This window comes from Lathyrus oleraceus, chromosome 5 (genome assembly GCF_024323335.1).
Source record: "Lathyrus oleraceus cultivar Zhongwan6 chromosome 5, CAAS_Psat_ZW6_1.0, whole genome shotgun sequence".
Classification (NCBI taxonomy): domain Eukaryota; kingdom Viridiplantae; phylum Streptophyta; class Magnoliopsida; order Fabales; family Fabaceae; genus Lathyrus; species Lathyrus oleraceus.
The window spans coordinates 530,104,475-530,120,227 of record NC_066583.1 but is presented as its reverse complement, the minus strand read 5'-3'; positions in this window follow the sequence as shown (position 1 = coordinate 530,120,227).

Genomic DNA, 15,753 nt, shown 5'->3' with positions numbered 1-15,753 from the left:
ATCTACAAGGAGCCCCACATTCTCGATCGTGAGCCCCATATTCATCTTGCAACGCCTTTTGACAAACTGGAAGTTTTATGTGAATCCTTGGTGGATTTTGATAATATGAAAAGAAATGGCGTAGACCTCACTGAAGAACTTCACAAACAAGGTTGGGGAAACTACTTTAAACGTCTCTATGGTCCAGTTTACCCAAATCTTGTGAAGGAATTCTGGAGATTTGCAGACGCTGACGATCACTTCATTGTCTCCTATGTTCTGGGAGTAAAGATCGTGATAACTGAAAAGGCTATTGCTGCACTTCTGGGTATGGAAAAGGATGGCGGCAGAAGAATCTACAACATCAACCCCAGGGCAAAATACATATCTCAAGAAATCAACCCAACAATCTTCAAACAAAACGCAGAAGGCAACCCCTCAAAGAACAAGGAACTACTTCAGAACCTCCGGGTTTGGCTGAAGATCATTCTGGGTACAATACATCATCGCCCAACGTCAAACTCCTCAGATTACATCAACACAGACCAGAAATGCATTTTGTATTGCATTCACAAGGGTCTGAAGCTATGTCTTCCAGCACTTCTGTTCAAGTACCTCAGAGACTCTGTGCGGGATATCAGAAACCACATGAAGCCCAGAACCTACATCCCTCTGGGAAGGTTAATCTCCGACTTTCTGATTGAAAGTCAGATGGTGGATCATCTGTTAAAGCACAGACTCATGGAGGACGTGGCAATCAACGTTGGAAAACCCATAAACGCCAAGAATCTGAAGAGCATGTGGATTCTGGAGAAGGTCAACGTTAGACCTACTCTGGACACTTCTTGGGATGCATTAAAAGATCAGAGGAAAATTCCCAATGGTCTATATCTGTTCTCAAAGGAAGAGCCCCGAGAGGTAATTCTCCATTATCTACAAGGGCTGAAGGATGAAGGAATAGATATCTCTGATTTCCACTTAAAGGATCTACCAAATACAGCTCATAACTTCATGAGGCATAAAAGAGGTCCCTCTGAGAAGACATCACAGGCGAAGAAAGCAAAGCTAGGAGAATCCTCTGGATCGAGACCTCCAGCACCTCTGCATGAGTCTTCTGGTAAGTCTATCTCTCCTGCTCCCTCTGCACAAACACAACAACTTGCTTCTTCTATTCCTCTACCAACACCTCTATACACTCCATCTGAAACCCCTCATTCAACCACCAGAACATCTCAACCACTCCCAAAATTCAACCTTACCTCTACCTCCTTACCCCTATCTGAAGCTGAAAGGCTAAATGAAACAACCTCTTCATCCTCTCCCCCAGAATCACCTCCTTACTTTGTCATCTCATCTGACACAGAACTCTCTGACCCCTCTTCTCCCACTCTAGCCCAACTTCAGACTCAGAACCTTGTCTCACAACAACCACAACAACCTCCACCTGAACCTGAAGTAACCTCACCACCCATAGAACAACCAAACATCACTCCATCTGACGATCAACCCTCTGACCCCAACTCCTTTGACATTACCCCTCCAAACACTTCCGCTGAACCTCAAATTCTCAACCTAAGCCCTCCCACTTCTTCACCTCTACCATCTGAACCAGAATACTCCCTGCCAACCCTAGAGGAAGCAATTATGCTGTTTGCAGGAGCATCAGTTCAAAAGGTCAAGTCTCTGACCATCAACTTTGGCATCGATGATGATTCTTCCTCTATTAGGACACACTGGAACAGAGTTATTGGCTGGATGACCTCTGAGGCCTTCAAGCTGAAGAACATCTCTGAGCAAATCAGAAACGACTTTATCAGAGACGCTGAGGTAAGACTACAGGAGCGCTTAGCCAGAGAAGCTGAGGAACAGGCCAAAAGGGAAGCAGAAGAAAGAGCAAGACAAGAAGAAATTCAAAGGGTTAAGGAAGCTGAAGCCAAAGCTCTAGCTGACGCTGCTGCTGCTGTTGAAGCTGAAGCAAAAGCTGCTGCTGAAGCTGAAGCTAAAGTCGCTGCTGACGCTGAAGCTCTCCGTGTTGAAGAACGGAATGCTCTGACTCAAGGGGAGTCCTCTATTGTTTCCCCTTTGGTTCTCAAGACCCTTGAGGAGCTTCAGAAAGAGCAGAAGGAAGTCCGAGCCAGATTGGATCAACAGGACACAGTCAACGCCAACATCCAGAATCTGCTGACCCAACTACTTCAGAGGATGCCTCCTCCTCCCAACCCCTAGGCACCTAGGATTTTTTTTGCCTGTTGCTTTGTGTTTTGTCTCTGATGTTTATGCTCTTATCTGGATATATATATTATTTCTTCCTGCTTATTATTTTTTTACTAAGTCTTTTTGATTCTGACAAAAAGGGGGAGAAATCAAACAACTCTGATGAAAAATTATCTAATATCTAATTCCTTCAGTACTCTGCAAACATACTATTCAATAAAAATCTATCTAACAATCTTTGACTTAGAAAGTTGTAGAAGGGTATCTAGAAACTTCATTGCTTGGAAGCTCTGGTAAGAACTTCTGAACTCCCCAGCGTATCTCAGGGGGAACTCACTTCTATCTGATCTGATAAATTCTTATATCTAAATGTTTCATCTATTATTTAAGGTTGTTTTGCCATCATCAAAAAGGGGGAGATTGTAAGAACAAAAATTGTTCTACAACAGATTCCAGGATTTTGATGATAACAAAGGATGAAACCAAAAGTGGCACTCTAACGAAATATCTCTAAGTGTGCAGGACTCTGAACAAGAACAAAGGAATCTGATCGCTTTATCAGATACAAAATCGAATCAGATACAAAGTACCAGAAGATCAGAAGCATCTGAAGAAGAAGCGCGCTCTAGAAGCTCTGACTCTAAACAAAACAGCATAGCAGAATACCAGAAGATCTAAACTTCCTCTGGAATCAACGCTGATGATCTAAAAGACCAGGACTATCAGAAGCTCTGATGTAACTCCAACACAATCTCAGATTAACAGAGTTAACGCAGATTCTGACGAAGGATCTCCTAATCCAGAAAGAGTAACGGCAACTACAACTTCAAATGGAAATAAAATATATTTGGAAAGAAGTTATTCAGGGAGACAAATTTGTTATGGCAAGAAACACAGAAGTAATGGCATTAAACTCTCATCAAAGTCAAATATTCTGCCATCACTACAACGGTCCTTTCACCACTATATAAAGGACGACATACTTCATTGAGAGACACACCTGAACGCACAGAAAAACTCTACTCTCGCTCTCAGTCTTTCACGAGCTGTTGCTCATACGTGAAATCCCTTACTTGCTCTATTTGCTGTAATACTTGCTTTATTTTAGAAGCACTTTAAATTATAATTCTCTATTGCTAAATTGATTTTGTTCCTCAAGTGACTCTGCGTAGTCTGTATACTTGGGAGGACTAAGAGATCTTTCTCTTAGACGTTGGTTGTAATAATCTTTCAAGATTAGTGGATTAAGTCCTTTTTGAAGGTGAAATCACCTTGGTCGGGTGGACTGGAGTAGCTTTGTGTTATAAGCGAACCAGTATAAAATCTTGTGTGTTCTTATTACTGCAAAAGCGCTTATTTTCCAAAACAATTCAAACCCCCCTTTCTTGTTTTTCTCACCTTCAGTATTACCAACGACGATACTGATCTTTGACTGTTGCTGTTACTGGGGTCATACTGAATCACCAACTTCTTAGGCTGCTTGAAAACAAGCACTATTACATTAACATCGCCACCTATATGATGGGATTGAACAATTTGGATAATGCCTTCATCCATCAGTCGTTGGATGTCCTTTTTCATAACTTCGCAACCCCTCGGGTTAACACTACAAACAGCACAACCGTCATGGTCGTGCTCACACTCACTTACCAAACAAACATCCTTATGCATATGCACTAAGGACCTCCTGATAAAACGCACATAAAAAACTTTAAGTTCCCCAAGACAACCATCCACCGTATTCACATAAGAGTTCCCATGAGCGAGCAACGGGTTCGCTTTCACATTCGGCGCACGGTCCTCAAAGGACACCATACCTCTCTTCATCAATTTCTGAACCTCATACTTGAGCGGATAACAATTTTCAATATCATGTCCGGGCGCTCCTTGATGAAAAGCACAAAGGATCTCAGGTTTATACCACCAAGGAAGTGGTTCTGGAATCTGTGGCATGTTTCTTGGTTAGATCAGGTTCTTGAGAACCAAGGATGGATAAAGCTCTGCGTAAGACATAGGAATCAGGTCAAAAGAGACCTTCTTCCTTTCAAAGTTTTGTTGATGATGATTGTTGTTGGTATTGCTGTTGTTGTAGGTATTCGTTCGTTGTTGCGGTTGTTATTGTTGACGTTGTTGTTGTTGAACTGGTGTTGTTTGTTGATTAGAAAATACCGGGATAACGGAAGATACTTGATGATGATGATGTTGATGGGATGTTGGATTCCTTCTGATCTGAGGCCTCCTCTGCCTCCCACTGCTTATTGCATTCGTCTCACTGTCTTTCTTCTTACCAAAATTACTACCATACCTCTTGCTTATTGATGCCTCATCTCTTGACAAACGTCCCTCTCAGACTCCTTCCTTAAGCCTCATCCCCATGTTTACCATTTTGGTGAAGTCACTGGGGGCACTAGCAATCATCCATTCATAGTAAAATAAAATCAGAGTTTTCAAGAAGATCTTTGTCATTTCTTTTTCCTCCAAAGGATGAGTGATCTGGGCAGCTAACTCCCTTCATCGCTGCGCATACTCTTTGAATGTCTCTTTATCCTTCTGAGACATAGACCTCAACTAGTCTCTATCTGGCGCCATGTCCACATTATATTTATATTGCTTGACAAAAGCCTCCCCCAAGTCATTGAAAGTGCGAACGCTGGCACTGTCCAATCCCATGTACCAACGGAGCGCAACGTCGGTCAGACTATCTTGGAAGTAGTAAATAAGAAATTAATCATTGTCGGTATGAGTAGACATCTTGGGAGCATACATCACGAGATGACTGAGCGGACAAGAGTTCCCCTTATACTTTTCAAAGTCAGGCACTTTGAACTTCACTGGGATCTAGACGTTGGGCACCAAACACAACTCGGTAGCACTCTTCCCAAACAAATCCTTACCTCTCAGCATCTTCAATTCCTTGCGCAAATCAAGAAACTAATCCTTCATTTCATCCATTTTCTCATAGAATCCAGACCCTCAGACGGCTCGGAGTGATAGATGGTGTCCTCTACGCGAGGTAAGGTATGCACAACGGGAGGTGGCATGGACATGACCGGGCTAGATATCGGCATGGAAGCAAAGGTAGGCGCAAAGCCTTCGGGAACAAAGTTGGACGACATTCCCCATAGGAATCCGGCAGGATAGTTGGCGCGAAATTGGCGGCAGCAGCAGGCACGGTAGAGGTAACCACCTCTGAAATAACAATCCTCGTAGGAGGAGTTGCAGGCGTTGGAGAAGATTGACTTTGAGTGGCAAGAACTGACTCCATCATGGCAGTCAGGTGGGAAATCTCATCCTTTAGCTCTCTGTTCTCTTGCTCTAGGTGCTCCATGATTCTCAGATGATTGGCTCGGGTATTGTATCAGTGAGTTAGCTTGGCTAAAGCACAGAAGAAACACCAAACAGACATCTGGCGAAAACCTACTTATGCAAATGATGTATGAAATGCAATGCTTGATTATTTTTTATTTTTCAAGGAACTTACTATATCATTTGAAAATATACATATTTAAATGGTAATTGCAACAATTTGATATGATCAAAAATCTCTTTTTATTTATATAAATTGGAAGGATTACACTGAGTATAATTTTAGAAACCAAATGAAAAATATAAGAGAAAATGAGACTAGTCATCCTAAGGATCCCTAACAACAATGTCAGAAGATCTGGTTGTAGGGGCGTACTTCCTTCGAATGCGACGAATCTCGGTCTCAAAAGAAGCCTTCATCTGAGTCTTCTCGAGGACAAGTTGGTGAACAATCTTCTTCCAAGTAACAGAAGGCTGAGGCATGCTAGAAGATGAAACTTATGGCTCTCTCTGTCTCTTCTCCACTCGATCTTCAAGTAGCTCAATAAGTGCATATTTGTCCTTAGACTCCAACTGCAACTCTTCATGCTTCTTGCTTAAAGCAAGAAAACGCTCTTCCCACATATCATTCTCTTGCTTCATCTTGATGAGCGCGTCTTCCAATTCCTCTACATCTTGGTTAGGGAGAGTTAATGACTCAACCACTACCATAGACATAGGTCTTTCATAAGGATAAGGCATCTTCAACTCCAAAGGTCTCTTCTTCACCCAAAGAGTGTAAGCTTCTAAAGCTACACAATTGCACGACCCAAGCTCGGATCTTCCTTTCCTATGCACATTATGCCAAGCATGCACAATCTTTTGCTTTAAATGTTGGGGATCTTTACCCTCTTGATAGAAAAGACCTTCTAACAAAGTGTTATTAGGCTTGTCTCTCAAGGGGAACCCAAGTTGACGACGAGTCAAGGCAGGGTTGTAGTTAATTCATCCTTGTGTACCAATGAGAGGCACATTAGAGAATTCACCACAACTATCAATAATCTCCAAACTGCTCAAAGACGGATCATACCAAACTATATCATCATTAGTGAGAGACATAAGTCTCTGAGACCACCTTAGACATTATTTGTTCTCCACAAAAGCAGGTGTCTGAGGCAAGTGCAAAATAAACCATTTGTACATAAGAGGAATGCAACCGACAATCGTTCCGCCACCTTTAGAATTCCTTAGATGCAAAGAGAAATACATATCACCCAACAAAGTAGGCACGGGATTCCCAATCAAGAAAAGTCTAATGGCGTTAACATCAATAAAACTATCAATGTTAGGGAACAAAGTTAATCCATAAATGAGCAACACAAAGATAGCTTCAAAAGCATCCACACTACCGGCTTGAGAAAAAGCAGTAGCTTCCTTGGTGAGCAAATCAGATGGCAACCCAAATAACCCTCCTTTCTTTACCCAATGAGCCTCTATCTCAGACTTCTTCAAGCGAAGAGCTTCAACAATAATACTAGATCAGGGAATCTCCTCCAATCCACTAAAAGGCACTCTACTAGAAATAGGTATCCCCAAAAGATGAGAATACTCCTCCAAGGTAGGCATAAGCTGAAAATTTGGGAAAGTGAAACAGCGGTAGAGAGGATCATAGAACTGCACTAACACACTCAGAAGTCCTTCAACCACATCAGCAGACAAGATGGACAAAAACTTCCCATGATGTTGTTTGAAGTCCAAGGGATCTAATATAAAAGATGCTAGCTTCCTTAACTCTTTCAAGTCGAGACATCTAAAACTGTACTTCTTAGTGTTCCTTCGTCCACAGTCTATGGTCTGAAAATATTTGCAAATGATACCTCAGTTCCTTGAAATTTTCGTGTGATGAATGTTATGATGCGCATGAATGCATGAATGCAACAATCACAAATAAGGGATCACACACAAGGCACACAAACAAAGGTCAAGGGATGAATCAAGTCATTGTCAAGATCAATCATCCATTTTGGTGGATTATGGTTTTCACCTTATCAATACCCAAGTTCCATTGATATTGACAAGACTTGATTGGATCAACCAAGAATCAAGGGTTTGTTGCAAGTCACGAGCATGGAGTCTGGGTAAGAACCATCCCAAAGGAGTGAACTAAGGATAAAAACCTGTAGATCATGTTCTAAAAAGTTCCCAGAGTCTTAATTCCATCTATCGGATATTACATGTTATGACTGACTCATCGACCCATAATATTCTCAAGAGAAACTCGTCTGAGTGTAGTATCGTGTAATAACTGTTATCAAGTCTACACTTGAACAGTTTCTGCACTACGTCCTAAGTAGGCCAAGAGGGGGTAACTGTTCTACGATCCTCAGCTTCTCAGACCCAAATTAGAGATAGTAATTCCTAACCAAAAATACTTGTGTGACATTTCCAGATCCAAAAGAGTCTCCACTGAGCGGATGAATCTCAAGCTAACTTGTTAAGGACTACTCCACACAAGTCGAACATGACTATACCATCCTCTTATCTTAATTGCACTCAAGTTCAAGTTAGAACTTATCTCACCACTCAGAGATCACCAAGCACAACAAGCATATTATATCACACATACATATATACAAACATCACATATATATAAATATATACACACAAAAAGTAGGCTAAACCCACTGGAGACTACTCCCCAGCAGAGTCGCCACTTAATTTCTGTAGCGGTAAATTCATGATCATCAAGCTATGGATAAGCTAGAGATCAAATAACAAGAGTCGCCACCGTGATTTTATTGTTTCCAAGGGAAAAGGGAAAAGGTACGAACAAAACCCAAAAGTAAGAAGTTTTCAAATCAAAACTAATAAAATGTCATAGATTACAGGTAAGGGGGTTGGTTACACAGACGGAAGGTGTTAACACCCAAAGTGTCCTAGGTATTCCTAGGGAGCCCTTTTTGTATGCATATGTATTTGGTACAAAGTGATGTTTACAAACAAATAGAATGGGGGGATGAGAAAAGAATTCAGTAATTATATTTTTGTGTTTGGCAAGACCTTCGGTCTTGCGCCTATGTACCAACATAAAAATGAGGGATCAAAACGTCGTAGTTCGTGATACAAATTTCAAAGTGGATGCATTTCTTTTAACAAAAATTAAGTTTGAAAGGCACAAAGGCCTAAAAATGATTTGAATGAGTTAGTTCTTTTTGGTTTTTTGAAAGTTTAAGTCAAGTATAGTTAAGTTTATTTAAGAAAAGAAGTTTGAAAATGCAATGGCATGAGGCCAAAGTTTGTATCTTTTTTACAAAGTGGTCAAGGTTTAGAACAAAATAAGTTCAATCAAAGAAGGTTTTGAAAAAGGGGGGAGATGTTTTGAAATTAAAGAAATGGGGAGAAGATAAAGAGACTAATCCTATGTACAAAATTAAAAGTTAAGAGTTGAAAAGATCTGATCAAATGGGTAGCAATCCTATAGACAAGAATGTCAATAGAAACCCAGAATTCCCTTGGACTTTTAGAATTAAGCAACACACAAATGCACAATTATATTATCTTGAAGAGCAAGGCATCAAATAAAGATGGCCACATCCAAGCTTATCCATTCCATAATCTTCTTCAAGGTAGCCCATGTAACAGATGAATTCCACAAGTCACAGGTTCAAAATAACAGCTTCACAATGATCATGTTGCAGATGAACTTAGAGAGATCTTGAATGATGTATCAGATGAAGTTTCAAATTGCAAGCACTTGGTTTCTCAATAAGTTGGCATTGGCCAGGTCCTTTAGCATAGGAATGTTGCCTGAGTTCTAAGTCCATTTGTCCAAGATCAAGCCAACAGTCCATACAAAAGTTTTTTAGGGTTTTTGTTGTTATTATGTACATTAATGATCAAAGACCACACAAACAAGCAAAGCACAAACAAAATATATCACACAATATGGTCCAAGTGGACAAAGTGAAAATTGCATTAACATAAACAATTAGAATGATATGAACAATGGAAAATGTATAAAAGCTAGAATTAAATAACATTAAAGTAAAGGGCTTGAAATTAAAAGTTAGTAGTTAATAGGTTAGAAGTTAGTATTGTTTTGTTTTTGCTTTTCATTCTTAGACATTCTTTGGAGAATATGAAGGTGAGAAAAACAAGAAAGGGGGGGTTTGAATTGTTTGAAAAATAAGCGCTTTTGCAAAATGAAATCACACAATGATTTTATACTGGTTCGCTTATAACACAAAGCTACTCCAGTCCACCCGGCCAAGGTGATTTCGCCTTCAACAAGGACTTAATCCACTAATCTTGAAAGATTACAAACAACCCCTAAGAGAGAAGAAAATCTCTTAGTCCTCTCAAGTCTACAGACTACAAAGAGTCACTTGAGGAAATCAAATAAAAAATAAGATACAAGATGTGTAATCTAGAGTGCTTCTAAGAAAGCAAATATTACAAACTTAAGAACAATTTTTCACTTGATAAGCAAAAGCTTAGTGAAAATCTTTGAAGAACAAAGATGTTTTTCTTGAGCGTGATATAATTTCAGTATAGTTTTGGCTAGTGATTTCTTGTTTACTGAATGTTGATTTCTTCTCTTATTTATAGGAGTTGAAGTAGAGTTGAAGTAGCGTTGAATCTGTTGGATATTGAGATGTAGTTACGCCATTCCATTAATAGCTTATGCAGTAGACTTTTTCTCTTAGAAGTGACTACTTACCACAAGTAGTATCTTCTCTCTTGAAAGTGGAGATTAACGTCTCTTTCTAATTGAGGAAATCCATTTGCAGAACTTTAACTTGGCTTAAACGTTACTTCATCATGATTAACAATTCTGATTAGAGTCTTTGTGTATCTGGAGAATCTTGCTTCTGATGTTATTTCTTGACAGTTCAGATGGCGCTGATAACTTCCAGAGTTTACAGAGGGCATTTGTTCAGAGTCAGAGCTTCTAGACTTTACTTCATGTTCAGATGCTTCTGATACTTTGCAGTTTTGTCCAGAGTCAGAGCTTCTTGAAACGAGATTCCTGTTTAGATGCTTCTGATACTTGAGATTTTGCATCTGATCTTGTTTTGCATCTGATGACATCATCAGATTTATTTCTTCTTTCTTTAGAACCCTGCACACTTAGAAACTTTTCGTTAGGGTGCCATTTTTGGTTTCATCCTTTGTTATCATCAAAATCATGGAATCTGTTGTAGAACAATTTTTGTTCTTACAATCTCCCCCTTTTTGATGATGACAAAACAAATAAAATTATCAGATGAAACATGAAAAATATTAGATCAGATAGACAAAAGCTCCCCCTGAGTTAGTACTAGGGAGTTCAGAAGTTCTTACCAGAGCTTTCCAAGCAATAAGATTTCTGAAAACTTTCTGCAATTTCTTAATTTTAATGTTAGAGTTATTTAATCAGAGCTATTATTTAATCAGAGCTATTTATATCAGAACTATTTCTATAATTGTTGCAGAATGCTTAAGGTTTTAGACATAATTTTCATCAGAGCTATTTAATAATTTCTCCCCCTTTTTGGCATAATCAAAAAGGCATAAAAATAAAAAGAATAATAAAGAGAAAAACATTTCATTAAACAGCACAAAGGCAAACAACAGTCAAAACATCAGATTCAACAGAATATCAGAGCTAAAAAGAAGACAGAAGCAAAAACACTAGGCAAGCAAACAAAATAAATCCTAAGTGCCTAAGGGTTTGGAGGTTGAGGAAGTCTCTGAAGCAACATGGCAAACATGTTCTGGATGTTTTCATTCAGAGCATCTTGCTTGTCCATCCTGGCACGAAGCTCATTCTGATCTTTCTTGATCTCTTGCTGGTCTTGCTTTATCTCCTTCAGAGTGTTAAGAATCAGAGGGATCGCAGAGGAAGACTCCCCCTGAATCAGAGCCTGCTGAGCTTCAGCTTCAGCAGCAGCTTGGGCTTCTGCATCTGCCTGAGCCTTGGCTTCAGCTTCCTGAATCCTTAGAAGTTCTGCTTCCTTTGCCAGGCGTTCTTCTTCCAACCTCTTAGCTTCTTCTTCAGCTTCCTTAGCCAATCTTTCCTCCTCTAATCTTTTGGCCTCAGCTTCTCTAGCCAGTCTCTCTTGAAGTCTTTCCTCAGAGTCTCTGATGTAGCCATTTCTGACTTGTTCAGAGATACTCTTCAGCCTATAAGACTCAGAGGTCATCCAACTAATGACTCTGTTCCAGTGTGTCCTAACAGATTTAGGATCATCACTAACTTCAGAGTTTTTAGCCAGAGACTTGATCTTCTGGACTGAGGCTTCTGCAACCTGTATAATGGCCTCCTCAAGGGTAGGTATGGTAAGTTCAGGTTCAGGTTCAGGTGAATGAGGTGGAGAGTTTTGAGGGCTGAGATTTAGAGGTTGAGGTTCAGTTTGTTGAGGTTCAGATTCTGCTTGAAGTTCAGAATCTGCGTCTGGTTGAAGACTAGGAGATGAAGCATATAATGGATTAAGGTCTAAAGGGTCAGAGTCTGGTCCAGGTACAGCGGGAATAAATGGTGGAGTGATATTAGAGGTGAAGGGATCAGATGGTTGAGTTTCAGAGGGTAAGGTTGTTGTTTGTTGTGGTGGAAGTGAAGTTTGGAGGGGAGAGGTTACTTCAGATTGTCTTGAGGGTTGTGGAGCGAAATTTTTAGCATAAATTTCAGCTATTGTTGGGGAGTTTGGGTCAGAGTGTTCTTGGTCAGAGGACTCTTGTTCAGAGAACTCTTGGTCAGAAGAAGGGGAAAGGTAAGGGGGTGATTCATATTCAGAGGATGAGGAAGAGCTGTGGTGATATAGTTGATTAGGGTCAGAGGTTGTTGTGAAATTACGAGCAATTTTTAGAACAGGTGGAGGTTGAGAGGTTCTGATGGTTGAAGGAGGGATTTCAGAGGTTGTAAATATTGGTTGAGAGGAGAGAGGGTTAGAGGAAGCCATTATAGATTCAGAAGAGACAGGAGGAATAGACTTACCAGAAGAGACATTCAGAGGTGCTGAAGCTTTGGTGCCAGAGGTTTCTCCAAGTCTGGCTTTCTTTGCCTTCCTTGCTTCCTCAGCTATCTTCTTCTCAGAAAGACCTCTTTTATATCTGACCAAATCTTCTACAGAGTCCAGACAGTCTTCAAGGCGGAAATCAGAAATATCAATGCCTTCATCCAGACGATCCTGAAGGTAGATAGCAATGGCATCTCTGGGTTCATTCTTGAAGAACCTTTCAAGGCCATGAGGCATCTTCCTCTGATCTTTCAGAGCTTCCCAGGTCACATCCATAGTGGGCTTGACTCTGATGTCTTTGATGATTCCCATGCTCCTCATGTTTTTGGCATTCAGAGGCTTTCCCACATCAATTGCCAGATCATCCATACATCTGGTCTTCTCCAGAGCATCTACCAGCCCATGCTCAATGAAGATGTCAGAGAGCAATCTACCCAGAGGAATGTAGGATCTGGGCTTCATGTTATTCCTCGTTTCTCTGACTGAATCCCTCAGATATCTGAAGAGGAGAACAGGGAGGTTGATCGGGATACCCTTCTGAATACAGTAAAGGATGCATTTCTGATCAGCATTTATGTAATCTGAAGAGTTGGAGGCTGGGCGATGATGGATTGTTCCCAGAATAATCTTCAGCCAAACTCGGAGGTTCTGATGAAGCTCCTTGTTCTTAGAGGGGTTTCCTTCAGCGTTTGCTTTGAAGATTGTAGGGTTAATGACTTCTGTGATGCGCTTGGACCTTGGAGGAATGTTGTAAATCCTCTTACCTCCAGCTTTCTCCATGTTTAGCAAGGAAGCAATTGATGCTTCAGTGATGACAATCTTCACACCCAGAACAAACGAGACAATGAACTGGTCATCAGCATCTGCACATCTCCAGAACTCTTTCACCAGAAGAGGATAGATTGGACCATACAATCTGTTGAAGTAGGTTTCCCAACCTTGCTTGTGAAGATCTTCAGTAAGATCAACACCATTTCTTCTTAAATTCTCAAAATCCACCAGTGATTCACACAGTACATCCAAACCTTCAAAGGGAGTTGAAAGGTTTATGTGTTGTTCACGTTCAAGAATGTGAGGTTCTTTGTAGACTGGGGTTGTGGTAACGTCTACAACCATGGGTGTTTGAGTGTTTGAGGTTTGGGGATTAGAAGCGGCTTCCATTTGTTGGGAGAAGTTAAAAACTTCTTGCTCTTGAGGATTCATGACTAAGATTGATGAAGAAGATGAAGAACTGAGAAAGTTGCAGAGAAAACTTCGAGAGAGGGTTTAGGGTTTAAGAGTGAGTGAGAGTGATAAGTGTGTGAAATGTGAGAAAAGTGTTTATATACCTAAGGGTAAAAACACATGCAAAACGACACATTTAATTGCGTTGGAACAGAACACAAGATTTGCACGCTAGGGGGAAAAATGATTATAGCTAATAAATGAATGTCTAATCCCAACAGTAAGCACACTGCTCGAGGAGATTTCAAGCGTTCTGACCTTTGATTTCTTTTGACAGCTGTCTAGAAGTTCTAGGGTTAGACGCATGTTCCCCACGTGTTGATGTATCTAATCTTCAGGAATACCAAAGGATTTCTGAAGATTTCTAACTCAGATATCTTCTTAACTTGGTAGAAGTATCAGAGTCAGAGGCAGAAGTGTATTTGTTTTTATCAGAGTCTCATTTTACATGTTCAGAGCCAAATTTTACTCAGGACAATTTTTAATGTTCAGATTTTCTAAGATAAAAAGAAATCTATCTTCAGCTAGAGGCTTAGTAAAGATATCTGCCCATTGATGTTCTGTATCAATGAACTTCAGCGTTACTATCCCTTTCTGAACATAGTCTCTAATAAAATGATGTTTTATTTCTATGTGTTTGGCTCTGGAATGTAAAATAGGATTCTTACTTAAACAAATAGCAGCAGTATTATCACAAAAGATAGGAATGTTACTCTCAAATATCTGAAGATCTTCTAGCTGATGCTTCATCCAGAGCATCTGAGTTGTGCACAGTGACGCTGAGATATATTCTGCTTCTGCAGTTGATAGAGCGATAGTTGACTGTCTTTTGCTAGCCCAGGAGATTAGATTGTTTCCCAGAAGCTGGCAATTTCCAGATGTGCTTTTTCGTTCTATTCTATCTCCTGCATAATCTGCATCACAATAACCAGAAAGCCTATACTCTGATGTTTTCTCATACATCAGGCCCAGGTTAGGAGTTCCTTTCAGATACTTAAGAATTCTCTTAACAGCTGTTAAATGAGATTCTCTAGGATCTGATTGGAATCTGGCACAAAGACAGACACTAAAGAGAATATCAGGACGAGTAGCAGTCAGATAGAGAAGAGAGCCTATCATACCTCGATAGAGCTTCTGACAAACCTTGTTGCTTACCTCTTCCTTCTCCAGAATGCAAGTTGGGTGCATAGGAGTTTTTGCAGAGTTGCATTCAGACATATCAAACTTCTTCAGAATGTCTTTAATGTACTTGCTTTGATGAATGTATGTGACTTCTGGAGTTTGATTAATTTGAATTCCCAGAAAGAACTTTAATTCTTGCATTAAACTCATTTCAAATTCTGCCTGCATTAACTTAGAAAATTCTTGGCAGACAGAGATATTAGCAGAACCAAAAATAATGTCATCAACATAAATTTGGCATATCATGAGATCATTTTTATGATTTTTACAGAAGAGTGTAGAATCAACTTTCCCTCTGATAAAATTTTGTTCCAGAAGAAAATTGCTCAGACGTTCATACCAAGCTCTGGGAGCTTGTTTAAGTCCATATAGAGATTTTTTAAGTTTGAAAACATGTTCTGGAAAGTTTGAATTTTCAAAACCTGGAGGTTGATTTACATACACTTCTTCTGAAATATAACCATTAAGAAATGCACTCTTGACATCCATTTGGTATAATTTGATAGAATGATTAATAGCAAAAGATACAAGAAGACGAATAGATTCTAACCTCGCGACTGGAGCAAAAGTTTCATTATAATCAATACCTTCTTGTTGACTATAACCTTGAGCTACCAGTCGTGCTTTGTTTCTGACAACTTCTCCTTTCTCGTTCAGTTTGTTTCTGAAAACCCATCTGGTTCCAATGACATGAGTGCCTCTGGGTTTTGGAACGAGATCCCAGACATCATTCTTGGAGAATTGATCTAACTCTTCTTGCATAGCTGCCACCCAATCGTTATCTTGAAGAGCTTCATCACAGGACGTAGGCTCAATCAGAGACACTAGTCCCAGAGGAATATCTTCAGAAGTTCTGAAGGTAGATCTGGTT